The sequence below is a fragment of the Paramisgurnus dabryanus genome, chromosome 16 (genome assembly GCF_030506205.2).
Source record: "Paramisgurnus dabryanus chromosome 16, PD_genome_1.1, whole genome shotgun sequence".
Lineage (NCBI taxonomy): Eukaryota > Metazoa > Chordata > Actinopteri > Cypriniformes > Cobitidae > Paramisgurnus > Paramisgurnus dabryanus.
The window spans coordinates 27992334-28018624 of record NC_133352.1 but is presented as its reverse complement, the minus strand read 5'-3'; the positions used below and the strand labels follow the sequence as shown (position 1 = coordinate 28018624).

The 26291-nt window shown below is 37.3% G+C and overlaps 1 protein-coding gene across 2 annotated transcripts in view; it reads left to right on the top strand.

Annotated features, from left to right (window-relative positions):
* Positions 1 to 26291, top strand: part of fstl5 (follistatin-like 5) — a 150904-nt gene that overhangs the window by 50661 nt on the left and 73952 nt on the right. The window lies entirely within an intron of this gene.

Genomic DNA, 26291 nt, shown 5'->3' with positions numbered 1-26291 from the left:
TGATTTAAATCTATTTGTGCATGAAACTAAACCCATGGAGGAAATTATGATATTTTAGGAGATTTATTTATAAATGAGTGAACAACGCAAATCCAGAAAGGAATTTATTTCTAGACAGCCAGTCTCGCAGAGCGGACATTTCGGTAGCTTTTTTGCGAGCTGCCGCTGTGGGTTTTGTCTAGAAGGGATACAGCAAATGCCGAAAAGTTAAGGATTAGATTTGGAGGTAGGATTATTAGGATGAAAAAAGCGGTTCTGGCTAAATTAGATACAAATACATCCTACAATCGTGTGAAATTTTGTGTTTAGAGTTGGGTTTGGTTAAAGGATTAGGATAAAACAGTGCTCATCCAACGAGATTTCGTTTGCTGTATCCCTTCTATCCACAACCGCAGGCGTGGCGGGGATGTTTTAGGAGTGGCGGGCCGCCACGGTTGAATGTATATAGCGGAAACACTGTAGATAGATAGATAGATAGATAGATAGATAGATAGATACTGATAGAGGATGGATGGATGTTTGGGTTGGATCGATTAATGATAGATAGATGGATAGACAGACAGACAGACAGACAGTGTAAAGGACGGATGGATTTTTTGGGTTGAATTATGGATGGGTGGATGATAGATAGATAGATAGATAGATAGATAGATAGATAGATAGATAGATAGATAGATAGATAGATAGATAGATAGATAGATAGATAGATAGATAGATAGATAGATGGATAGATAGATAGATAGACAGACAGACAGACAGACAGACAGACAGACAGAAAGACAGAAAGACAAAAAGACAGATACTGATAGAGGATGGATGGATTTTTGGGTTGGATCGATTAATGATAGATAGATGGATAGACAGACAGACAGACAGTGTAAAGGACGGATGGATTTTTGGGTTGAATTATGGATGGATGGATGGATGGATGAATGATAGATAGATGGATAGATAGATAGATAGACAGATAGATAGACAGACAGACAGACAGACAGACAGACAGACAGACAAATAGATAGATACCATAATAGATAGATACTAGTCCCTTTAACACATACAGTCTTTACTGGTAATTTACTGGTAAATTGCAGTTAACATGTAATGTGTGAACAGAACCTTTCTGGTAAATCAGTGCTCCCAATGTACCAGTAAGACAGGTTGTAAGATTACCAGTAATTTACCAGTAAGCGCTATCTGTGAACAAAAATATAGATTACCGACATTTAGAATGGATGACGTCAGACCGCGCTGACAGCTCGGGCCAATCAGAAAGTTTTTTATACAGAAGGCGCGTTTACCCCCGCACTGTTTACGTTCGTTTCCACAGACATGCTGCTTAAAATTTGTGCACACCTGAAGTTAACATCCACATTTCTTCACCAAAGTTGTTTAAAACAGCTTACCATCTATTTGCTATATTGCCGACGTCCTTGGCACACCATCTGTGAAGCCTAATGTCCAAACGCAGGTTCCGTTTGTTTTGTCACGAGCAACTTCGCGACCGTTTGCCACAAATGTGAAAACAACAAAATACTTACCGTGGATATTAAGTCATAACCCGCCATTGTTTACAAATACGACACGGACGGAGCTCGCCGGCCGCGCGCCACAGGTAACTTCCGCTTTCTCTCCGAGTTTACCGGTATTTTGATACTGATGTGTGAATGATGTCTTACTGGTAAAAAGACGGAACGTCACTGCATGTGTGAACAGCACATTTTTGTATTTACTGGTAAATTCATTCTGGTAAATTTATGGTATTTTACCAGAACTACTGTGTGAAAGAGGCTACTGTAGAGGATGGATGGATTTTTGGGTTGGATGGATGAATGATAGATAGATAGATATGTGCACGAACAGTATAAGGCACAGCATTATACGTTAATCAACATCAAAAAAGGATTAAAAAACAGAAGGAAGAAAGTTTGAAGAAACATTCAAAGAGTGCTGATTCCTCCCAAATGATCTGCTGACCAGAGGAAAGATTTAGAGCAGCAGGGCAGAAGCCATAACATCAAGCAATAAAACACTGCACAACATATGCTGTAGGCAACAGATCTTCCACATCACGGCGGGTAGACTGTGAAGGAGTCCTCTCCAAGCAATGCCTTCAGATTAGGTTTGCCTTTAGTGCTGTGTGCTTTGGCACGAGGCTGTGGGTTTGGATAACGATGGGACGCAAGCTGTTGCGTTGGTGAAACAAAGTGTCGCATGCATTCAGAATCTGACAGCATGTTTTGTGGCTTTACTTTGCATTTTTTTCCAGAGGAAATGAATGCTTGTGTTTAGTATATTATAGAGATAAATAGAAAACTTTCTTTTAGAGTACTTGTGACGTTTTAAAAGACAGCTTTACTGTCAGTCAGAGACGAGAAAAAAGAAGTTTAATTTCTTTCCACCGTGACCGCAAGGGAAAATATCCCTCCATTAGGCCTTTTCTCCTATTGTTAAGCTTCAATTAAGTATTTCATTCCGGTGACTAGCCGCCATGTGAGTATTTGCACAGGGGAAATGAAATGGCTCTTCTAGACGTCTGTACTTTTCCTCACACAGTGTTTGAGTTTGTGTTATTTGAGTTGTTTTGATAATGATATATTTATCACGTTCCACATTATTTCAGTTTGTTTAACTAAAATGAGAAATTAATGAAGCCGGTTTTCTCTCTGATGTATCCATCAGTCAGCCTTATGCACAGCTTGTGTTGTTATTTTGCTTTTCTGTGCATATGGATGTTGAAAGGAGTAAAAGACTTCAGACGTTAGTTTTTCCACATGCAAGTAAAGCAACTATTCTTATTATGAATTATCCTTGTTTTCCTTAAAATTTGATTTTGTTTAGTTTAGGGTTCTGGTTTTCTACATTTACATAAATTGAAGCTGGTATGTGACCAGAATAGTAACATTGTTTCTGCCTCTAACATTGTAGAAAAATACAACCAAACAAGCTGATATCTTTACAGTGTGCACACCAATCTGAGGATTTTATTCCAGAGAAAATGTGTATTGCTCAATGGTTGCTCTTTCATTGCTCAAAAGATTTGCTGGAGTTCTCGTTTGGGTTTGATTTAACTTAGTCCCATGTTTCTCTAAAAGGGACGGTAAGTAGGATTTTCCCCCATCTAGTGGTGAAATTGTGTTTTGCATTCAAAAGAATAGTGCTCTCTAGCGCCTCGCTTTTCCAAATGCGTTGCAACTACGGTAGCCGTTATGTACTCACTGATTTCCTTGTCTGTTTCAGCTGGTTCACGTGTTCTGAATTAAAACACGTTGTGGGAACGCATTGGTAGGCTAGCGCTTTTTGTCCCTTTCTGCTATTATAGTTTATCAATATGGCGGAACGACTTTAAATAACAAAAAAAACATATTGCGACTTTAGACCAGGTTTTAGTTGGTCAATGGCGTAGTCTATTTTAGTTGCCTCAAAATAGCAACGCGCCAACAATGCGCCTGAACACACCTCGTTTTCAGACCAGAATGCCCATGGGCGCAACATTGGGCGCAAATGCATTTGCTATTTAAACAACGTGGCGCTAAACGTGAAAATGATCATTGCGCCAGGTTGAAACTAGCCAAAGACACTTTATGCCGGGTGAATGATAGAGCCCTGGATCTTTGTACAGCGCATCTTGAATGTGTTAGCATTTAGCCTAGCCCTATTCATTCCTATTGCTCTAAACAAAAGTTTTCTTTTGTGCAACCATACTTACTCGTGTAACTACTCATGGAACAGTCTTCAAATAGGGAAAACATGGAAGTGTTTGGTGGCTTCTAAATTCATCCCTGTTTGGATCCATAGGAATGAATGGTGCTAGGCTAAATACTAACACATTCACGACGTGCTGTACAAAGATTAAAAGTGCACACATTGAAAATAGATAGGTATGTATAAATTTGTCTAAGTTGAGGTAAGAACATAGTAAAATATTGAAAAACGGTAGTGTTTTCCTTTAATCTGAGCCCAGTTTATGACGATATAAAGATCTCTTGAGATGTTTGTAAGATTTCTGTGTCTCTATCTATTAGGGGAAATATCTAAGACCCATTTTATCTCATTACTATCTAGGAGAAATTACTGCGATGTTAAAAAGAAAATATCTATGATTTTTCTTTCTGTGTAAGTTTAATTGCATGTTTTATGTTGTTTTGAAGGATGTTTGAAGCATATTAGCAAGCTGAAATTTTCCGTTCTCATAAGATTAGGAAAATTCCGATATAAACATGACACTTCAGTGTCAAAACATGTTTTTACTTTTCTTTAATGACGCAGATCATGACCGAGTCTCGTAGAAATGGAAAACATCAGGATCATCGCGTAGGTGTGATAGAAAGATCTGACCTTCAATGTTTTGATTTTATTTCTTGCAATTTTAACCTGTTTACCAGAGTCAAGTAGAACACTTGGGAGGCTATAGATTATGAACAAATAGGTTTGTGTTGACTCGTATTTAAATTCACACATGGAAATATAACCACCCACATGACTTGTTGCTCAAGACCAGGCTTGCTATTTCTTTAGAGTGTCAGCCGAGCCCTGGACCGCACAACACTCTGCAGTGTGCGTCTCCTCGGCAGTGTTGACAACTAATTAAAGCTCAGTCCCTGAGGAGACAGCTGTGGTGTCCTCTGAGAGAGATCCACCCCAACCAACCCTCCCACTGCAGACCTGACTGCTAATGAGCACATTAAAGCAGCAGGCTACCTGTGAGATGCTGAAACATGGCCTTAAGGCATAAAATGAGAATTTAAAAAATAATAAAGTCGGAAATATGAGAGAGAGAAAGGGACCTGGACCTACTCTAATGACCGTGCTGTGATTATATATATATATATGTGTGCACCTGTTATGAAACACGGCCGGTTTTGTGGCATGTACACGGGTATATCAGACAAAAAGCACCTCATTAATTCTCCATAATAATGCATTTACCAGATAATGGTTAATCATTTCTTGTTATTAGACAGATATTCGGATGCTGTAGTAAGACAAGTCTCAATTTATAAGAGGTTTTATACACATTTGTTTCTTTTTATTTTGGTTCATCTTGTCCTAAATTACAGGTGCTTCTTTGAGATTTCTGGTTGTTGTAAAGCACCAAGATCTGACACCTAGATCTGATTTCAGATCAGCTTCACCCACATTAACTAAATGGTGTTATTGCTTGCATGATTTGCCCTTGAGAATGTTCTGTTCTTTAATTAGGTTAGAGCAGTGGTTCTCAAACTTTTTCCACGTGCCCCCCAAAGAAAATTAATGACAAAAACTGTTCTAAAATTTAACATTGCAATTAAACAAAACATATTAAGTTATACAAAGTAGTGCTGTTGGTTAGTAGCCTTATTTTTTTGGTTTTAATTACACAGTATTCATGATAAATTAATGTATTTTATAAAATGTCACAAAAGTGGGGCCCCCCTGGCACCATCTCGCAGCCCCCCTGGGGGCCCCTACCGCCAGTTTGAAAACCACTGGGTTTTGGGCCAGTATCATACATTTTCACTTAAGAAAAATATATAACATTTCTTTAGTTCTAAATGCAATTCAGATACATTGGTTTGACTTTTAATTTCTCCTTTGTGAAATATTTTAGATCTACTGTTTTAGGCTGATGTGTACTGTCAGAAAAACAACATTATCCAGGCACAATAACACAAGACCCCTCTGTTACGCAGTGCCCAAAAACAGTCCCCTGCTATTGAAAGTAACCAAGGAGACTATTTTCAGGCAGTGTATATATCGTAATATCACTAAGCTTTCTGCAGCCATGTTACAGCAGCAAAGTCTTTGATTATTACGCCAGAATGAGAGTATAGTTCCTAACCATATCTGCCTAGAAAATCACAACTTTTAATTTTCCGTCGGTCTTAGTACACGATGCAACTACAGAAGAGTCAAGTTTTAACTAGGAAAAATATAAAAACTCTTTGGTTATTTTTTGCGCGATGCTAATGGACTAATCAGATTCAATGGATTGTGCTAAGCTATGCTAAAAGTGCTAGTGCCAGACCTGAGATCAGCAAAATGGATTCCAAAACAGTAAAAATTAAATGTTTAAGGGGCGGTCCACATGGAGACGCGTATCACTGTATACGCATAAATTTGTTATCGTATTGGCGTTTCATCCACACGGATCCGGCGTTTTGAGAGACTGAATCCACTATTTTTTGAAACCGGGTCCTAAAGTGGATAAATATGAAACCGACACCCTTGCGGTTTCGTCTGTACAGCGAATCCGTATATTTTGTGAAGCGAAAACGTCATCACATCACGTGTCGGAAGCGTCACACGTAACAGCAACAACAATGACGGCGGACTACGTGATTGTGTTCGTGCTACAGAAGCTACCAAAGCCTACTAGCTTTATTACAGCAAAATCTATTGCTTCTATGGAATTGTGGTGACCAACAAGCGATAATGGACAACACCATACGTTGGTTATGCGCATGGTCTTCTTCTCCGTGTATAGTGTATATCTGTGGCAGAATTACAGCGCCCCATACTGGTTCGGCATATGTACTACACCGCTTTCAGTCGATTTCAGTGGTTTCGTGTTTACAGATAATTTTTTTAGAGCAAGGAAAAAAATTATCGGATAGGGAATGCACCGGCTTCATGTGGACATAGCCTAACTCTACGGGAGGTGGAAATGAGCATATTTTCCAAAAAAGTGCAATGTCCATTTAAAGATGAATATTTTCTAAAAAGGCATTAAAATTCCTGGCGCTGGCTGGCAACTTTTTTAAAAAACACTGGCGGGGAAAGAGTTAAACAACGCCTCCACTTAAAGTTTACTTCAGTAGCCTCGCCCACTGGTTTGTGCAAATCAGATAGGGTCCAAACAACAAAATATTGTGCAGTGCCTGGTTGTATCAGAACACAATCGCTGCATAACCTTCCCTTGGAATCTGATATTAGGAATGCGTGGTTGAAGTTTATTTTTAAAGAAGTTCCAGCTCACGTGGGTAATACATTGAGCAAATAAGCTACGGGTCAACGCTGGATCTGCAGAGAGATTGCAATTAAAAAGCAATGCTATTCCATCAATATTGGATCTGGACAGAATAGCGCAGCAATCTTATGTGAGTAAAACACTTTAGTAGGTCACTATTGCTTTGTTAGAGATCACTTGATATGTCCTAATTGTGTGTAGCATCCATGTCTAACCCCAAAGTTAGTATTAAGGACTTATTACGCTGTCACACGCTGTAGCATTCCTTGGTATTACTGTTTCTGTAGGCAAGCCAGCTGCGGTTTGTTTACGGTAATTTCTAGGCCATCACGTTTGAAGATTTGTTGTTTGCTACTTCATCCATACGCATTGTCATTTACGTGTATCATGCTTTGTGCATAGACCTTCTTGCGACTCGAACATATATGTGTTAATCCCTCCAGCTGCCATTTTTTTTCACATCTGAAGTTTTTGAAACAATTCCCACATGTAATTATGGAGGAATGAAAGCTAGTTTACTATGAAAAACGGTTATCCAATCAAAGCAGTGATCATTTACTTCCAAGTCTTCAATGCGGCCTGCCTATCAAAACTGATTCCTGATTCGCCGCACCTTTACATGATAATTTTTTAAGTATTCTAAGTTAACATATATAATACTGTTTGTGTCTAATATATAGATAGTTGTTTTTAAAGGTTTTATGTAGAGAGAGCTTTTAAAAATGAGCATTGCTGGCGTGTGTTGTGTTCATACTGAGCTCTGCTCATATTTTAATTGCTTTAATTCTAGTAGGTTGAAGAGGAAAGTATGAGGTCATGCATGATGAAGCTTAAGGAGACTTGATTAAACGTATGATCCCATCCACACAGGATTATCAAATCATCCGTGTGCATAGGATTAATATAACACAGCCACAATCACGGCACATCTGTACCGAAATATGACACACACACACACAAACCTTATTACTTTTCCACAATCATGAACTAAGACACAAACATACAATTGTTTTTGGTATTTCATCTTGATTTGGTAAATAGCTGCTCCTTAAAAGCAATTTTAAAATGAGGATAGAGTAACGGATTGATTTAAGCTAGGGATGCACCGAATATTCGGCCACCGAAAATTTTCGTCCGAAAATGGCCCAAAAGAGCATTTTCGGCTTTCGGCTGAAAGACTTTTATCACCGAAACAATACGGCCGAAATGTTGTGATGACGCAAACAGAAACCGCGACCTGCACGTGCTTGTCTGAAGCAACATGTATGCGGCGTAGATGTATTTAACCGCAAAAAGGCACTAAAGTACCCACAAAGGCACCTGCGGTTGTGTCCAGTCCAGACGTGATCATCACAGTGAGTACGCCCTTCAAAGATCAGAACTCTTGATGTGTAAACTTTAGAGAGAGTCGCGCAAATGTGTCTCATACTGTAGACCATTAACATACATGTGCCGAATAAAGCAATGAAAAACAACGTAACGTTTTTATGCTGCGCTGTTTGCGATTCGCCTTCGTTCTCTGTGTGCGCGCGCGTTTAAGTGCCCTTAATAGTGCACACCCGAGTGAGACGCAAACAAGCGAACGTAAAATCTTTTTGTTATTGACAGGGCACATATAAACAAAATTATCTCCAAAGTATTCTTTTTCTAATAAAAACATTTGTTTATAGTAATAGATTACAGTCATAAACCAGTCTCTGCTTATTTAACTAGTCTAATAAAGAGACAAATAGCTCTAAAAATAATAATATATTTAATTTATACATTAAAGACAGTGTTATGACTCATTTAATTTGATTTCTGTCCCTAATGTTAGCCCTTATTAATGTGCAGCTTTGTTCTTTTTTATAAATGTTTGTAATTTCTTTATTTGTTAATAGATTTTCCCCACCCCCTTTTTGCTGATCTGAAAAATAATCCGATCTGTGCCTCAAAAACTGTAATGTGATCTGAACCGTGAGTTTTTGTGATCTGTCACACACCCCAAGTAAAGTTAGTACACAGTGATAGCCATAAATGCATTTGTACTAATAATTGGCATAATAATTTATTTCGGTGTTTCGGTTTTTCGGCCTTGGTTTCCTCATTTTCGGTTTTCGGTTTCGGCCAAGAATTTTCATTTCGGTGCATCCCTAATTTAAGCTCTTAAAGCTATAGGATGTTGGTAACAGCTGTACCTGAAAAGGTTTCAAAAGGATTTCCCAGAATTACACTGTGAATCCCTTCATCAGCTGACGTTAATGATGAAATGTCATTCTCTTTTGAAGTTCTCCGAGTCTGGACACTTCAAAGTCCACACTGTTCTCTTTAAATATTAAAGACTAGCTGCGGTGGACATTATTAGATGATGAGAACAGCTAGACCCCGGATGCCTTGATACGTCCCCAGAGATGGTATACGCAGGAAAATAAGAAGGAAAAACTTGTTCACTTTTTTGACTGAGTCATTCAGTAAGACAGGAGAAATATTAAGAAGACGAATGGTGTAGTTAGTGGAGACATAACATTTAGGGTAATTGACTCATTGTCGTGATGGAGATGCTACGTCCCAATTTAGACCTCCTAATTTTGTTACCCGCCCAAGGAATATGGTATTATTTTGTCACAGACATACATTGGTTGAGGGATGATGCATCTCACCTCTCTTATTGCACAGGAATGATGATGTATTCTGTGCATTTAGCCGCAGTGATGTTTGACTGAATTGGACTGCTTAAAGGAAAAAGTCAATGGGCCATTTTTGTGTAGAATTGCTGTCATATGGGGAATTGAGGCTCGGAATTGTCTCATGGATCTTTCGTCCAGAAGGCGACGGCTGCTGTCATCAATCTTAGCAAAGCAGTGAAATAGGCTTGAAGACAATTTCTCGTCTTGCTGGAACAGCCCGGCTGGCTCATCAGTGGAAAATGAACAGTCGAGACGTTACCTGCATTATTTTGAACTTGACTTGTCTCAAAGCATGTTACATTAATTTTATATATACACACATTTTAGATTTGATGAGATCTCTCTTTATATAAAATCTTCCATTTTAACTGTCTGCTAAATCAGTGAATCCTAACCATGAATGTATGTGCTGTGTGAACAAGTTGATTCACAATAAAGGATTGTCATTTGAATTTAACCTATAAGCTATTTTTAAAAAGGGACAAACCAAGCCTTGGGTCAAATTAACCCAGAAAATTTTTATGTTTCACCTAGTCTCACAACCTGGTGTTTTTCGCTGCTTTTTTGACCAATGCCCACCCACAAGGCCGTTTAACCAACGTATCAAACAACCCAGAGGCGTTCATGCCCATTTATCTGGGGGGGCACGTGCCCCCTCGTTTTTTTTTGAGCCAAATGGATTTTAAATGCAACCTCAAAATCAAAGAAGCGACTATTAATCTCTTATTTGACTTTTAATCTGTTTAATATGTCAAATATTATCAATTCTGTACTGCATCCTTGTCACTTTTCGGAGATTTTCCCGGTTTAGATAGTGTTTTGATCATGTTACATTACTTTATTCTGGCGGCAGGCGCTGCAGACAGCGCAGTTGCTGCCATCATCAGCGTCTGAGCGCGCTCACGGGCTCTTTACAGTTGAAAAGAGTAAACGTGTAAGAAACGCTCACAACATTTCAAAACCCCAGTACGGTAATGTGCAGTAAACTAGGGGTGGCACGGTTCACAAAACCCTCGGTTCGGTTCGTATCACGGTTCTATGGTCACGGTTCTCGGTTCAGTACGGTTCTTGTTGTTATTTTCTTAAAATTTTTAACACTCCAGAAATGTATTATTACAACTTCAGTGTAGCTCTTAGATTTATCACTGAGAGGCTGCTTAAATACTGCAGAGAGTATATGTGGACGAGAGAGAAACATAACGTTTACACATGTAATATTTACATCCGTCTCTTTTGTCCACTTTTGACTACTTCTGTTGTGATTACTTTGAGGGGCAATTTATGAAATAAGATCGCGCAAAATGAAACTACGCGGAAATCAGCCGCTTTAATTTTATCAATGAAAGGCTAAAAATAGCGCTAAAGACGTAAAACAGAGTTCAGTACCTCAGATTAAATAAATGGTCGGAGAGAAGGCGATCTCCTGGGGCTGTTCGAACACATTCAACCCATAGACTGCAGTTCAATCTATTGTTTTATTTCCGCTGTCATCATAGGTAACATGAAATAAAAATGTTTTCACACACCAAACTTATACGACGCTGGCACATCCTCCAACTGCGGGCAGACTTCCTTTTCTCTCCCACTTGCCATTTCTACACGTAACATAACCTGCAGTACTTATACTCCAAACCAGTCACCTCTTATTTCGCACGAAAGGGAAACACGCTATCTGAGGTCACATACAGGGCATGAGACGAGACTACATTGCGCATGCCATGAACCGTTGAACCGTGCGGCACACACACGCTCCGGACCGAGACAAGCGAACCGAACGGTTCGGATTTTTTTCATGGACCGTGCCACCCCTAGAGTAAAACTCCTCTGTGTATAAAATGTATGGTTTCAAATGTGACAGTCTCGACGTTATATTAGTAGATTTCTAGATTTCATCGTGGTACAACACCAAAGTTCGCCAGAGTTCACGGGGGCGCGGAATCACACATGCTCACATACGAGGTAAAATTTGATGCAATAATGCATTCCTCTAATAATTTTATCTAAAAAAAATGTTTATCATTATTGAACAATAAAATCAATTATGTGGCTATAGCTTATGTCATTTTCATTGTTTATATACTTTATGGATTTAAAATTACATTAATTAAATAGGATAATGCAGTTGTTGTGCAAAATGCATTAATGACACAATTAAACAAGTCATTTATTAAAACATTTAGTTTCAGATGTAAATATAATACCAATATATCATTAATCCGATTGAATAGTTTTTGATGTGAAAGTTAGTCAACACTTTTATTTTGGAGGTTTTTGCATAAAAGCAGGGCTGTTCAGATTGTTAGAAATGTAAGTGCAATGGAAAAGACTGAAAGCTCTATAATATTTCGTTTGATGGGTGTGTATGCCCAAATTTCGGTGAGCTGTGCACACTGTGCCCCCTTAAAAAATTGGTGCATGACGTCCCTGAAACAACCAATCACAGTTTGTTTTGTCTAGCGTCACGTTTCTGAGTGTGGAAATGTCCCCACAATAACGAACTGGTTGCCAACAAATCAGTCGTTTAAATAACCAACCGCAACCAAATAGCATCTAAATAAACATCATTACTTACCATTGAACAATGGTGTGAACTTCATTAACAGGCACACCAATGAGACGCTCCTGGTTAACATCTGTTTGAAGCATATCTCTCCACTTTTTAACACCTACAAGCAGATCGGGGGAACCAAACGCCAGCTGCGATCTTTTTGACTGCACTAACTGCCTCAAGCAAATCTCTTGGACGTCTTTTAGAGAGTCTATACTGTACCAGGAACTTTTATATTTTTGAGAATGCAAAGTTTAGCTGATCATTAGCCACGTAAACACAACTGATTCTCTTCCTCGTACGAGCGTCAGAGCTTTGTTTCCCGGGGGGCCGAGAATAATTGCGACACTCGCGTCTCCCGGAATTCCGGTTTATTTCAACAAATCAAAAGACGACTTCAACATTCCCACAGGGTTTCCAGTTAAGGGTACAATACACATCAGACGTTTAGCCAACATTCTGTAGGCGTGACTCTGAGGTTAAGACTATGTTTGACCCAACAATGGGTTAAAACAACCCAGCATTTTGGGTTGAAACAACCAAGCATAGGTAACATTTGTCTCTTTTTGACCCAACACTGGGTCGGAAATAACCCAGCATTTTTAGTGTACAATTTTTGAGCACGCACTCTAAAGAGTTTGGGTTGTTTTAACCCATGGTGGGGTAAAAAGGGGGAGACAAACCAAATTGTTGGGTTATAAATAAATAAACATATGCTTGGGTATTTCAACTCAAATGCAGGTTGTTTGAGGCCATGGTTGTGTTTGTTCATATTTTTCTCAACTGCTGAACTGAAACAAACCAGCATTTTGTTTTTATTTTTTATTCTTATTTTTTGAGTGTGGATAATCCATGAGCAACTTATTGGTGAAATGGGACCTACCATAATTTGCAGAAAGTTTGGTTTTGTTATAGAGTAAACATAATGTTGTATTATTTCTTAGCAGAGCCACAGAAAAGTAAAGCTTTATTTAAGTTAAAATTTGTCTCTCTGTCTCTCTCTGTCTCTCTCTCTCTCTCTCTCTCTCTCTCTCTCTCTCTCTCTCTCTCTCTGTCTCTCTCTCTCTCTCTCTCTCTCTCTCCTCTCTCTCTCTCTCTCTCTCTCTCTCTCTCTCTCTCTCTCTCTCTCTCTCTCTCTCTCTCTCTCTCTCTCTCTCTCTCTCTCCTGAGGCTTCACCCTGCTGGCGTCTCTCCTATCACAAAATTACAAACTGTCCTTCTGTCTGGAATGGAAGAGCTTGTGTTTGATAAAACTTTCAGACTCTTTCTAAAAGGGCAAGGATTTGTAGTTTTGCTATCAGTCAAGTCAGTCAGCATTAAGTTTGCTGTGATAACACAAATGTCACGCTGTGGAGGACTATAGAAGATTTTTTTCTTTTGTTCTTATATCGTGGCCTGTAATGGCAGACATGAAGTGTTCAACTCATCACCTTTATCCATCAGAAACAGTGCTCAGCGTACTACTACTGTATAATAAACATCTGCGTTTTACAGCCTGCAGGAAAACAGGGCCTTCTTTTTATTCTTGTTAGGGGATATCAAACACAGTGACGTGACACATTTTAATACACTGAGATAAAACACTTCTGGCCTACTTTGATTATCACAGCTATTTTATTTTTGTATGTCAGATCTCATTAACGTCCATGAATTTTTTTTAAGATTAACACAATCTCATAGTTTTATTTTTAATAAAGGTTTCAAATAAATGTGATGGCATTAAACATATGTATTATGTACCTACTGACTATATTTTCCATACACTTGTCAATTTTACATATTTGTATATATTTGTATTCATTAACCTATGTGATTATGTAAAAGGTTGACATTTTAGATGCTGTCAGTATGATATAATCCCTTTCACAAATACAGTTTTTACTGGTAATTTACTGTTAAATTGCCGTTAAAAGCTTACCATCTATTTGCTAGTGAATGTCTAGCGCATAAAAAATGTCCTAAAAAACACATTTTCCATTACATAACCTATAAACACTGACATTGCATCGACATTTCACATTTTAGACACTTGTAAATACCCAAATCCTTTAAATGTCAATTTGCAAAGTAATACATTACAAAGAGAAGAGTGGCAGTATTTTGATGAAAGCTCAGGATGTTTGCAGAGATTTTGCAGTGAAGAGAATTTGCAGGACAGCCCCATCAGTTTGACTGACAGACCTTCCTAAGAAGCCAACACAGAAAGCAAGCATGAGTGAGCCGCTTGCCAATACCGAAGATTACTTCGTTTATCACCAGCAGTCTGATTACACAAAGGGCCAATGCCACTGTGCTCTTGTGCCCATTCTTGGACACATAAATGAATGGGGCGCCCAGTGACTGACGACAATACTGCAACACATGTCGACTTTTTTAGGTCAGCTTTAGTTTTGAGGGCAAACCAAGGGTTACATCGATCAATGTTTTGAATTTCATTTTGAAGAAATTGAGTTGTTGGTCAAATCTCTTCATCATACTTCAGAATTACTGTTTTAATATTAGTTTTCTCATCAACAGTAACGTTTATCAGCCATCTTATCACATGCGAGTGTTATTGAAAGTGAGTTTGTGTTTTGGGTGAGTGTCTAATATTGATTTTATGTTATCAAACAGAGGATTAAGTGCACCATTGGATGCATGAGTTTAGTTTTACCTGTTTTAATTATGAATGTAAAAATATGGATTTAATTTACAAAAATTAAATCGATCTATATGATTCCTTTGTCATCCAAAACCTCCCTAGTGCAAAAAAAGTATCTTTGTGGTGGAGAACGGTTTTATAGACCGTAAAGAAAGAAATTGTTCTTTTAAGTAAGGTTATCTTTTGGGAATTTTACATTTAAAATTCAAATCACAATGATTTTTTTTTCCTCTCGACTGGCTAACTTGCAAATAAAGGGTGCTTGATTTTTCCTCCGGCTGTCATAAATGCATTCTAAATACAGAAAAGGGTCTTTCCATCTCTTGTTTCCCCCCTTCTACTGATGTTATCAGGGGATATATCTCTTATACTTTCTGTTCCTTATGTTCTCCATCCTATCATCTGTCAGCAGCACACATAACTACAACAGCGGCTCCGTCAAATCATCTGATACCAGCGTCTAAAAGACAGACCCACACAGAGCAGCACAGGCAGAGAGAAAGCAAGACAGAGCCTGGAGAAATGTGTCTCTCTGTCCTCCTCTCATATCCACCTCTCTCTGTCACCAGCCCTCGGGGTGGCCGACTCGCCCGAGCTCTGCCAAAATATTTTTCTTCTTGACGAGACGGCCCTGTCAAGCCTCTCACACGTTATGCATGTCAAAATCGGTTCTAACTGTGCCAACTGGTAAGTGTGTTTGGCATCTCTTGCAACCAATGCCACTCCTACTGGCTTTGCTTGGCTTTTGGTTGGACCGGCTTCTGGTTGGACCGTACAGTATATAAGAGCTGCTCAGTTAATTGAATTAAAATGGTAAATTGGATATTAAACCACAAAAGTGGGATAGTGTTTTTAAAAACGATCTCAGCATATAATGAGTTTGTTTTGTTTATGGTTTTCTACATTTTTTATAGTCTAAAGAACCTTAGTGTATGATGTGTATTGGCAACGTGATCTCATAAAAATATGCGTGTATTTTTACGTAAGTGTGGTTGTACCACACGTACATTTACTTATGTTTTCATACTAAAAGGTATAATATTGACGTTTTGACAGGACTAATATGTTAATTACGTATTTACAACTTTACAGACGTACAGATATTGATTCATTTATTTGTATCCACTGCACGAAATTCAGCTTTTTTCGTGCCTTGAGCATGAATGTCTTTTTCATGTCACTCGCACAAGTTTCTATAAATAGTTTTTCTTGTCCGTGGCATGACTTTCTTTTTCGTGTCATTTTATGTATTGTTTTCTCTTTTTTCCCCCAATTTTAAATCATTGTCGCTTGGGGTTGGACTTACTTTTAATGTATTGGTTTCTACATGTTTTTCTTCCGCTCTTAAAACTATTCTCGTCTGGAGTTGGGGTTTGGTTTAGGATGTCTAAAAATGTAACAGAAAGTGATTCTAACCTCAACCCCAAGCGACCTTGGTAAGAAAATAGGAAAAAGCAATGAGAAAACATTACATAACATGAAACTAAACGAAAAAGAAAGTCGTGCAACTGAACCAAAAAAAAAAAACATTCCTGCTCAACGCAAGAAAAAAAGCTGAATTTCATGCCCTGGACACAAATAAATAAATCACATTTTTCGTGACTATAACATGACTTTCCGTGAGATCAGTCTGGAAATTTTACAGCAATCGTTATGAAAGATTTGTAAATGTTTTACGTTTTGTTGCTGTAAAAACGTAATAATTTGATCAAATGTTGCAAATACATCACATTGTACGCTTTAGCATCTATTTAAATGTACAAAAAAATATGTTTCATGTTTTTAAAAGTTTTTTTATTTGTATTAAAAGTGAGACCAGGCTGGTATTGTAAACCAAAAATTCATTTTTTCACGTATGTGTAATTGTATGGTGGGTTAAATTGTATGGCATAACCAGATGTTGCGTTAGTTAATTTGTTTTCGTTCACATTTTAATTTTTAATCATGAACTTACAAGATGAGCATAAACAGTAAGTAAAAATGTGTGCTTTTATTTGTGAAAAGAACAGATGAACAGGAACCATACATCACTTATGTACCTTATGTTCAGCACCACATGAAGCAGATGAATGAATGAAAGTGACAGCGGAGGCAGTAAAACACGCTACGTTTGTCTAATATAAACAAATCAAATTCACACATGGTTAGTATGAAAACATTGTCATACAGACTATGTGAAAATGTTTTCTGTTAAAATCTAAGGATTTTTCAATTTAGTTTGAGTGAAATTGAAGATAAAAGTATATATTGACAGAAGTCTTTCCAATATTTTTTAAAAAGTATTCTCAATAAAACAGTGGCCTACAGTCATTTGGCATTGCTTGATAATTTGTAGGCTTTGCAACGCCTTCTAAACATGATAATGGCATGATTTTATTCAGTAAGATGTTACCTATTTATCATATTCTAGTTCATATCACAATATGACTTTTAGCCAATTTGTGCAACTCTTTTCGACACTTCACCGAATCGCAAAAAAAAAACTTTCAGTGCTTTCTGATATCAAAGAGACTGTCACATGGGAACATTGAGGTGATTTATTTCGATGCTGCCTATTTTACGAAAGAAAGAGAGCGAGAAAGCTAAAAAAGATATTGTTCTGTTTTAGAGGAGTGATAATAAGACCCTGAGCTATTTTAATGTCACTGTCACCCCCAGCCCGAAGAGAAGCCACATCCTCATCTACCGGCGGGTAATGAGCTCCTCAAAGCTTCACCAGTGTCTGTGAAAGTGAGAAATCACAGATAAAGGGACAGAGGAAGGAGAAGAGAATAGAAAGAACCTGTGACAAGAGAAAAGAGAGTGTGGAAATCAAATTAAAGGTGAAACAGAAGGTAGACAGTCGGGAAAGATGACTTACTTTATATAGAGAATAAAGCACCGATACTGAGACCAAGAGACAAAAACAAAGAAGGTGAGAAAACAGGCAAAAAGACAAAGCATATGCAAACCATTCGACTAGCTCATCGCACCCGGAGAACCTGAATAATAGCCTGCCGGCGAGCTGTAAATTTGTCATTGAAACAACTCGTATGGATATCCAGCGGCGGGTAGATTGTTATCGAATGCACTGCCTGTGAAATTCTCCAGTGAGGTGTTGTAAGTGGTCAGGCGAGGAGAGAGAGAGACAGCAGACTTTACGGCCCAGCGCGCTCAGACGTCCATTTCTGCAGCGTCGAAACTTGACAGCAGGTCAGCTGGCCCTGTACCCTTAAAGACCGAAGCCATTGACCTTAGAATGAGGTGGAGACGTTGCCATGTGAGTATTTGATGTATTGAGCATTCAGAACAATGTACTTTGAGAACAGTAAGCGCGCTGAGAGCCTGATCTATTGCCTTTCCACCGATCCGGCCGGCGAAACGTCAGACTGATATAAAATACGGCAGGGTTAAAGAATGACAAAGACAGTAAGGGAGAGATGGAAACACTGCAAAACTGAAGTTTCTGGCTCTATTTGCTGACGTCTGGTGAAGCAAAAAGAAAGTGCCATTACAAGTGTTGACAATGCATACATTTTATAGATGATGTAGTTTATTACATCGCTAGGCTTAACAATGCTTTTGCAAACAGAAACATCTGGCATCTTTAAAGCTTGGAGTTGTTTAACTAAAAGAGCTTTCACACATAAAACTCGGCACGCAATTTTCGAAAAACATTTGCGAGACTGGAAACGGATGATTCACGATATGAAAAGAAAGCAAGTTTGCAAGTCTTCACACTGTAGGGTCTCATTTATGTGATATATTGCCGACATTACAGCCATTTGCTAAGTAATCAGATAACGGTTTTAACAATATGGCCGTTGTAAGAATAATTCTTCAAGCTTATATTTTGTTGGAATTTTTCAGCAGTAACAACATAAACAAAAGGCTTTCATGGAACACGCGTGATTGATTCATGAAATCCAGATTTAGAAGGTGTCCAGCATCAGAATTTTAAAAAAGCCTTGAAGCCAATTTTTTTTTTTTTTTGCACATAAAAGATTAAGGTTTGAACTTACTATAACCATTATTTTTAGAGGATTTTAAATATATCCTATAGAATTATTTTAATTTTTTAGATTATCATTATCAAAAATTAGCATTACAGCAACATGATACTACATTAAATATATGCATTTACAAACTCATGTTTCCGTAATGACAACTAAAAAGTTATCTAGGTACTATGACAAACAAAATTTCAACTTTTATCTAAGAGAATTAAATAAAAACTGCTTACTTTGTAGCCATCTTGAGTGTCACAGTCAATTGTGTCCCTTCCAACTTTTTTTGTTGTTGTTGGAAATGTTAGTTTCTCGAGGGCTTACACAATGATTGAAAATTGTTGCGGAGGATAAGAAAATTGGTCTTGGACACATTTATCCACATGTTTCTTTACTGTAAATGTTTATGGTATAACATGCACTGAAGCTTTTTATTTTTTAGATTTTTTAATTATAAATATTTCCATGTCAAAGAACCAAAATCCAGTCATGGACACTTTGCGGTAATGAAAATTTTCCCCTTAAATGTGGAAAAAACAACAAAATTGGTTTGTATGATGTTATTTGAAATCATGTGCAAAATAGTACATAAAGAGATTTTTATAACTGTATGCTTCTTATTTTGATACTCTTATTTGCATTTACTTTTTTTATCAAAATGTTTCATGACACCTCATAAGTCTAATTTCACGAGAATCACCCACATGTAACTTCCGGCAAACTCCACTAAGAATAAATAACAACAACTATGTCATATGTTTTCAGCATATGACGTAGGACATAGACATCTCTAGTTGGTCGTTATGTTATTTTTATAAAAAAAAAAAAAAATGCTTGCTCTAGAAAGGCTTTTATTTACCCACTGCAGCCATTTGGATCACTTCTGTGAAGGATGGATTGACTTTTTTGAAATTTAAATCTGAAGCACCATTTACTACCATTATAAAGCTTGGAACAACCAGTACATTTTCTTATATAACTCAGATTGTGTTCGTCTGAAAAAGGATATTCATATACATCGAATATGGTTTGAGGTTAGTAAATCATGGTATAATTTTCATTTTTTGGCAGAACTATCCCTTTAAGATCACCCATATGGAAGAATTTGGAAGTTGTTAAAACAAGAATGTTAAGGTCATACAGAATGTAATGTAAATTTATCACACAAAATCTTACAATAAAATGTGCTCATTTCAAGCACACACCAAAAAATAGCAAATACGAAAGTGCACAAAAGTAGTCCCAGGCAGAGAGCATTTCAGAAAAGCTATTTTTCTGATCTGGACAGTGGCTCTTTTATTTATGCTGCTTACAGAGCCGTGGGCCGTCACACTGACAGATTTCCAGGACACCTATTATAGTGACATCTGTCAGGCGCTAGGGCTATTTCATCTGAAGTATACAAAAACTCACTGACTGATTTCAAACTGATTTCATATTTTTGAATCATCTGAATGATCAATTAGACTCATTAATGTTGGAGCGAGTGTTTCTAAAGTTATTGTTTTCATTAGTGCCACTAGATTACAGACCCACTTTTGGACAGGATTTCAATTTGTCCGATTGAACTAAATGCTTTATATTAATGTTTTGGTCGTGAATCAGGATCCCATAAGTCACACGGCCAGAATCAAACATGCTATTTGAAAACAGACGGACTTAATTTGATCTGTTCACTAACAGAAAGAGATTGCTTTTTCTGTGTCTAAGTCCTCTGGGCTGCGTGTACGCGTAATGCTTGTTTCAAAGTAAACCATGCAGGGCACCTGGGAATGGTTTTAATGGCTAGTAAATGTCCTCCTTCTGAATACTGCATGTCTGTAGTGCTTGTCAAAGTAGAGCTATGTTGAATACTTTTAAGAGGCTTTGGCACATTTGTCAGAAGGGTGTTTAGGTACAGACTGGTGGCGAACAGGTTTATCATGAAGCTGGTGGATAGATAGATAGATAGATAGATAGATAGATAGATAGATAGATAGATAGATAGATAGATAGATAGATAGATAGATAGATAGATAGATAGATAGATAGATAGATAGATAGACTTGTTTTCCCATCACAAATATATTTGTCACAGCTCCGGACTTTGCAGAATGACCAGAATTCCTTTCAGAATGAGCAACCCTCCACAATATGCCTGTAGCTGGCTCACCGCTGGGGCTTGCTATCACGCTTTCAGTTATGCAGGAACAGACAGGATAAATCTGGGTCCTTGTTAGACATGGCCTAAGTGCCATTACCTTCAGATCTGGAACCTGCATGTTTACTGAGATGAGAAAAAATTGCACGTCCTTTCACATGATAAGTCCATTATCAGCAACCTTCTGAGGGTCTCCTTATATTAGAGGATGGATAAACTTGTTTATTTAATAGCTTTTGCCTATAAGGCATCCTCAGAGGGATGAAGGTTGAACAAATAAATACTGAAAGGTCATTGCAGAACATCATAAATGTGCTTCTCTGTTGGAGAAATTTGGAGAGCTCTAAATGCAGAGAGAGATCAGTGAACCAATGTTCCTTTTAATTTTTGCTAAACGACCCCTCTAGTTTTCTGAACTAGAACACCAGATCCATGTACCAGTGTTACTTACCCTGTAAAGCCCTCGGTTGTTATATTGCAACATCAGTTTAAGGTCTAATAAAGAATGCATGTTTTTTTCTCCTTTAAAACACATTTACACAACTAAAAAGTCCTATTGTTTGACCCTGCAATGATTTCGAATGGCAGACTTTGTAAATGGGTTTGTTTTCCTGGCCGTGAACTTTACACAACCTGCAAACCTGCCTTGAAGAACATGACCTTTTTTACTGGACTAAATCAATCAACAAGTACGTAAGTAAAATGCCTAAAATATTTTTTATGTGATTAGTTATGTGTCTAGATCATGCAGATTTTAAGATACATCTGAATGTTTTTATTATATTAGATTTTGAGCTTGTTATATCAATGTTGTAGTTTTACAACATTGGGTCTAAAGGGTAGCAAAATTTATCTGTGCACCTTGCACATTACATGAATTTTCTGTACTTCTAAACTGTAAAAATTTTCTTTTTTAATCATTTTTGGCAGCAACAAAATATAATATTGATTTTAAATATTTTGATACTATTTTGAGTTTTAATCAAATGTTTTAAGGTTATTAAATAAGTTTTTAGGAAATTAATTATTTGAGAATTTAAGAGTAGCAATATTTAAACCAGTTGTGTATCTTTTTATTTATTAAATATACTTAGCTGGTCCTGTTTTCTTGTCTGGGCTTTGTTTGCTCAAATATCTGTTTGCTGCATGAGGGCCAGGTGATAATGTTCTGGAATGTGGGGTGAGAGTGTATAGGTGCTATTAGCATTATAAATAGGGGGAAATAAGCTTGCTAGGCAGAGTTGTGTGAATTCTGTGGAATGGGTGAATCCTTTAAAATGTATAAATGTGATAGATTAATAAGCATGGAAATAATCAGTGTATTTTTATTTCAGAATGCTACTAGCCAGGACTGTCTTATCTACAATGCGTATGATGACATTTATATATTATCCATATTTGGAAAAAGTGAGTTTGAGATGGGACTCTGACATAACTGATGAAGAGGTATGTGGCGATGCCTCTGAAGTGAAAAAGAGATATTAAAAACTTTATGTCTGCCCATATACTGATTATGTGGAGATGACGCCAACAAAACCAAGCCATTTAAGAACACAGACCTTGCCCCATGACAGGTATTACTGTCTGAAAAAGGATTTTATCAGTCTCAATACTGATATATCACTAATGATGCCATCTCCTTCCATATACAACTGCAGTACCCCGAAGGTTTGCGTCAGAAGACATGACCACGCTGCTCTGACAGATAACACCAATGAGTACAGTTTCCAAAAAAAACCTTTCATAAACAACAAAAATTTAACTACTATCATTGAACATGTCTGTAAAACACAGTAAATACCATTTTTTTTCCAGTTGATCTGTTTTTGTAAGTACAATCTAAGGATAATTTCATAATAAATAAAAATATGGTTTGTCTGGTTATTGTGTGATTATGTATATAGGCTATTGTTATTGGGCTACATAAGCAGTACACCCTGCTAATAAACTCTTAAACGTTCTCTAAATTTGTTTAGACAGTGAGTGAAATCTCTGAAATATTGCTGTAATATTACAACATTTCCATAAAAACTTACATGTCAAAAATGTAAAAACCCATTTATTTCTGCATTAGAGGACTCCTGCAACAACATATAAAATGTGAAAAACAAAATGTTTCAATGTTTTTTTTTTCTATATTTGGGTCTTACAGGGATAATCTGCAAAGAAATGAAAACAGTATACAGCATACACTTTAATGCAAAGCCTGTTATTTCTTCAGCAATAAATGCTTTTGTGACCACTGACTGTATTTCTTCAATTTTGGATATCTTTAGCTACAAAAATGTACGGTATATGGAAAATAATGTGTTTTTTAACCATAAACCACACAAACACATTGTATTATACGAAATACACAAATAATGTTGTTTTTTAGCAATGAAATAGGTGCTCTTTAAAGTTGTCCAAATGAACTCCTTAGCAAAACATATTACTAATGATCTGTGGGGGCTCGTGACTGCTCTTCCAAGGGGCGCAAATTCAAAATATGTGTTCGGAGTGTCATGTGTGTTGCTCGTGTTTTCCAAATATGTGTTTGTTGCGTCATGTGAACCATGTGCATCACGTGTTTTGTCAAAATAAGTGCCTGCTGCACACGCGTCAATACCGTTTATGATAAAAGAGACGCTCATGTTCACAAAATACACAAAGACACTCCCTTAACAGTAAACTCTGATTATGCATGAGATTATGCGAGTATCTGGCAAACGTGAGCGTCTCTTTTATCATAAACCCTTTAGACGCATCTGCAGCAGGCACTTATTTTGACAAGACACATGATGCACATAGGATCACTCGACGCGCAGAACAAATATTTTGAAATTACGAACCACACACTTGATGGGCTACATCAAATTTGCATCGTGTGCCCTCGAAAAAAGAAGTCACCGGCTACCAGTGCTAATGATTAATAAATGTTTTATTGTCACGATCCTGCCTGTCTGTCATAGTTATTCATAGTTTTTCATGGTCATGTGGCAGGATCGTGGCGGTACCCATGTTTTGTGTTGTAGCACATGGCCTTTTGTTTGGGTAGTGTGCTGCAGTGTCTTGTCTCTGCCCCCGCCCCCTTGTTTCCCCTGCTTAATTATTCATTATTGGTTAACTCCCTGCACCTGAACTCCCCTCGTTATCTTGTTTAGTTTCCCTATTTAAGGCCCCAGTGTGTCTTGTCCTGTGCTGAATCGTTTTGTATTGTTTGGATGTTTGGTGTCTTTGACATAGTCAATTCAAGTCAGTCCTGTGAAGTTTTGTCTTAGTGTGTCATCTAGTCTTAGTCTTGTGACTCTTTGTGAATGTTTTGTCTTTTGCCCCCACGTGGGCTCTTTTGTTAATAAACCCTTTTGAGTTTACCTTCCCTGCACTTGGGTCCCATTCCTCTCCATGAGAGTCATGACATTTATATATTAGAAATTTAAAAATATCTTTATGAAACATGATCTTTACTTAATATCCTAATGATTTTTGACATAAAAAATCTATCATTTTTATCATCCATACAATTTAGCCTTGGCTATAAATATACCCGGGCAACTTGTGACTGGTTTTGTGTACTACTTCATCTCTTAAGGTTTCTCTTTGTCACAGTTGCTTTGATTTTGGGTGTTGAAGACATTAAAGCATGATTTTCCATAAAGCTGCTTTGCAGCGTGTATTGTGCAAAGTATAAAAATTCATGAATGATAAGTTTTTGCAATTATACTTTATGCATTGTATCATTAATACAGTACATATCCTTTGGATTGCAGTCAATGAAGAAGGATGGTTTTAGAATTAGCAGGGGATTAAACTTGACCAACTTGAAAAACTTTTCAAGAACCTAAAAACTCTGCACCGCTCTAAACATGGGAATTTATCGATGCTGCATACTTCACAAGGCTTTTCACAAGCGCAATGTTTCTCGCTGTTTTATTTTCAAAACAACAGCAGATGGACTCCAGCTGAATTGCTGCCCATTCCTTCAGTACTGCTTCTTGAATCCTCTAGCTGTTTTCCACACAGCCTTGTCCACGGGAGAAACATCAGAAAGTGTCACTGAGAAGAAACAGTGCTCGAAACCTTCAAGGTCAATGATGCAATATGAATGGCACATTCTGGAAAACGACAGAAGCTCCACGGCTCTTTCTCCTAACGTGAACAAAGTTTACCGTAGGGGTTTGAATGACAGCAGATTTGGCTGAAGACCTTTTTCAGATTGCGGCCATTCCAAATGTAAATGTTAATGTGCCGTACGCTGTACTGCAAACACACACACATACAGAAGCACATGCAGGTTTGACAACGCTGACCTTCGTTTCCTCTGGGCAAAGCAGAGGGTAGACAGCCATTTATCTTTTATTCATTCTGCCATTTCCAAGTAAGGAAGCTTTCCTGCCACAGTTGATTGTCAAAGTCGAGGCCATTTTGTGATGTGCGCTGAGCTGTGGATGAAAAACCACATGCATGCACACTCACACAAACTAAACTTGGACACATATATGCTCATATACCTCTCTATATAAGGCACGCACACATGAGTCTTGATGTCTGTCAGTGAAACCAATGTTGACAGTTTTAAGAAAGCAGGTGGTATTGCATTGCTTTCATTTCAGCTGCCTGTTATCCTTCACTTATGATCATCAACATTCTCACAAGAAGCCACACTTACCACCTGAGCTACGTGTAATGACAAAAACATTTCAAATATTGTCAACCGCATGAGTTTCTGATGTGTTTATCTAACGTTTGCTCAGATGAAGAATGGGACTGTTAAAAAATATTATCGTTGAACAGTACCAAACTCACCGAAACATAAATGTTCAAACTTTTTACAATGACGTACTCCCGGCATACTCCAAACAATAAACATCCTTCTACAGTACATACAACCACTCTCACAGACAGAGACTGCACATACACAAAGTATATTGTATAATATTATATATTGTATTGTATGTTTATAATAAAACCATGCACTGCAAAAAAATGAGTTTAAAGAAAAAAATTCTTAGTATTTTTGTATTGTTTTCAGTAAAAATATCTAAAAATTCTTAAATTAAATTATTATTATTATTATTATTATTATTATTATTATTATTATATTATATATTAAATTAAGATGCTTTTTCTTGATGAGCAAAATGACCTAAGAAAATAAGTCTAGTTTTTAGACCAAAAATATCAAATTTTAGTGATTTTGTGCATAAAACAAGCAAAAAAAGTCTTGAACCTTTTTCTTAAACACTAAATTCAAGAAAAATTTGCTTACCCCATTGGCAGATTTTTTTTGCTTGTTCTATGCACAAAATCACTTAAATTTGATATTTTTGTTCTAAAAACTAGGCTTATTTTCTTGGGGCGTTTTGCTCATCAAGAAAAAGCATC